This window comes from Cololabis saira, unplaced genomic scaffold (genome assembly GCF_033807715.1).
Source record: "Cololabis saira isolate AMF1-May2022 unplaced genomic scaffold, fColSai1.1 scf043, whole genome shotgun sequence".
NCBI lineage: Eukaryota > Metazoa > Chordata > Actinopteri > Beloniformes > Belonidae > Cololabis > Cololabis saira.
Window position 1 is genome coordinate 172501 of NW_026906207.1, and position 2500 is coordinate 175000.

At 44.3% G+C, this 2500-nt stretch overlaps 5 non-coding genes and 1 pseudogene across 5 annotated transcripts; all 6 read right to left on the reverse strand.

The window, feature by feature from the left end:
- Nucleotides 1-53: 53 nt before the first annotated feature.
- Nucleotides 54-172, reverse strand: LOC133432817 (5S ribosomal RNA). The gene has a single exon (XR_009777093.1). It is a non-coding gene; the product is annotated as a 5S ribosomal RNA (ribosomal RNA).
- A 198-nt stretch (nt 173-370) lies between these two features.
- Nucleotides 371-489, reverse strand: LOC133432899 (5S ribosomal RNA; annotated as a pseudogene).
- A 199-nt stretch (nt 490-688) lies between these two features.
- On the reverse strand, nt 689-807 carry LOC133432639 (5S ribosomal RNA). Its single transcript, XR_009776921.1, has one exon. It is a non-coding gene; the product is annotated as a 5S ribosomal RNA (ribosomal RNA).
- Nucleotides 808-1006: 199 nt separating this feature from the next.
- LOC133432798 (5S ribosomal RNA) lies at nt 1007-1125 on the reverse strand. The gene has a single exon (XR_009777074.1). It is a non-coding gene; the product is annotated as a 5S ribosomal RNA (ribosomal RNA).
- Nucleotides 1126-1321: 196 nt separating this feature from the next.
- On the reverse strand, nt 1322-1440 carry LOC133432650 (5S ribosomal RNA). The gene has a single exon (XR_009776932.1). It is a non-coding gene; the product is annotated as a 5S ribosomal RNA (ribosomal RNA).
- A 199-nt stretch (nt 1441-1639) lies between these two features.
- On the reverse strand, nt 1640-1758 carry LOC133432662 (5S ribosomal RNA). The gene has a single exon (XR_009776943.1). It is a non-coding gene; the product is annotated as a 5S ribosomal RNA (ribosomal RNA).
- Between the last annotated feature and the right edge of the window lie 742 nt (nt 1759-2500).

The following is a 2500-nucleotide window of genomic DNA, read 5'->3' on the forward strand; positions in this document are numbered from 1 at the left end:
CGTTGAAATATGTGTGGGTAGATTAAGCGAGAGCGCTCTCTGCTGGTTGAAAATGCTTACAGCACCTGGTATTCCCAGGCGGTCTCCCATCCAAGTACTAACCAGGCTTGACCCTGCTTAGCTTCCGAGATCAGACGAGATCGGGCGCATCCAGGCTGGTATGGCCGTAAGCAGAAGCTGCAGCTTGAAATACCTCTTATATGGAGTTGAAGATAAGTCATAGAAAAAAGTCATTGATTTGTTGGTTTTATTTGTTGGAGTTAAAGTGCCTTAACCATGTGCAAAACACTTTAGGACGTGAGCTGTCGCTCTTACCACGTTGAAATATGTGTGGGTAGATTAAGCGAGAGCGCTCTCTGCTGGTTGAAAAAGCTTACAGAACCTGGTATTCCCAGGCGGTCTCCCATCCAAGTACTAACCAGGCTTGACCCTGCTTAGCTTCCGAGATCAGACGAGATTGGGCGCATCCTGGCTTGTATGGCCGTGAGCAGAAGCTCCTGCTTGAAATACCTCTTATATGGAGTTGAAGAAAAGTCATAGAATACAAGTCATTGATTTGTTGGTTTTATTTGTTGGAGTTAAAGTGCCTTAACCATGTGCAAAACACTTTAGGACGTGAGCTGTCGCTGTTACCACGTTGAAATATGTGTGGGTAGATTAAGCGAGAGCGCTCTCTGCTGGTTGAAAAAGCTTACAGCACCTGGTATTCCCAGGCGGTCTCCCATCCAAGTACTAACCAGGCCCGACCCTGCTTAGCTTCCGAGATCAGACGAGATCGGGCGCATCCAGGCTGGTATGGCCGTAAGCAGAACCTGCAGCTTGAAATACCTCTTATATGGAGTTGAAGATAAGTCATAGAATATAAGTCATTGATTTGTTGGTTTTATTTGTTGGAGTTAAAGTGCCTTAACCATGTGCAAAACACTTTAGGACGTGAGCTGTCGCTGTTACCACGTTGAAATATGTGTGGGTAGATTAAGCGAGAGCGCTCTCTGCTGGTTGAAAAAGCTTACAGCACTTGGTATTCCCAGGCGGTCTCCCATCCAAGTACTAACCAGGCCCAACCCTGCTTAGCTTCCGAGATCAGACGAGATTGGGCGCATCCAGGCTGGTATGGCCGTAAGCAGAAGCTCCTGCTTGAAATACCGCTTATAAGTTGAAGATAAGTCATAGAATATAAGTCATTGATTTGTTGGTTTTATTTGTTGGAGTTAAAGTGCCTTAACCATGTGCAAAACACTTTAGGACGTGAGCTGTCGCTGTTACCACGTTGAAATATGTGTGGGTAGATTAAGCGAGAGCGTTCTCTGCTGGTTGAAAAAGCTTACAGCACCTGGTATTCCCAGGCGGTCTCCCATCCAAGTACTAACCAGGCCCGACCCTGCTTAGCTTCCGAGATCAGACGAGATCGGGCGCATCCAGGCTGGTATGGCCGTAAGCAGAAGCTGCAGCTTGAAATACCTCTTATATGGAGTTGAAGATAAGTCAGAGAATATAAGTCATTGATTTGTTGGTTTTATTTGTTGGAGTTAAAGTGCCTTAACCATGTGCAAAACACTTTAGGACGTGAGCTGTCGCTGTTACCACGTTGAAATATGTGTGGGTAGATTAAGCGAGAGCGTTCTCTGCTGGTTGAAAAAGCTTACAGCACCTGGTATTCCCAGGCGGTCTCCCATCCAAGTACTAACCAGGCCCGACCCTGCTTAGCTTCCGAGATCAGACGAGATCGGGCGCATCCAGGCTGGTATGGCCGTAAGCAGAAGCTGCAGCTTGAAATACCTCTTATATGGAGTTGAAGATAAGTCAGAGAATATAAGTCATTGATTTGTTGGTTTTATTTGTTGGAGTTAAAGTGCCTTAACCATGTGCAAAACACTTTAGGACGTGAGCTGTCACTGTTACCACGTTGAAATATGTGTGGGTAGATTAAGCTTCATCTGGTGTTAGGGTCGCCACCGACCCGTTCTCAGGTTTTAAATCCATAAAACTACCACAAAAATGCGTTTATTGCTTCAAGGCTTTTTGACTTTGTCAGGAACCTCTATTTCAACAAAATAATATAAAAAAAAAATGTTTCACTAAATTATAAAATGCTCTGGTTGAAATTGTTACCTTTGTGGTGTTAGGGTCGGTTTCGACCCAGTTATAAAATAAGCTTATAAAGCAATAATTAGAGCCAAAACTGAAATCATAAGTGCACTGTCAGACAGCCAGCTCCTCTCCCAGTCATGTGAGCTTCAGTGGATTCTCATTTTGGATTTTTGTTTTCCAGTTTACCTGCACATAAACAAAATCAAATAAAGTCGGGCATGTCCAGACGTTTAGGGTCAATTCACTCAATTTCACTTGCAGAGTGCACATCTCCAGTTTGTAGCATGCAAAGATGAGAAGAAGATTGACAGTAAGCCAAGTTCTGGACTATATTTTTCTTGAAAATGAGAGAGACGACAATGAGCAGCATAGTGATGCAGAGGAGCAGGATTCTGAGGAGGAAGACGAT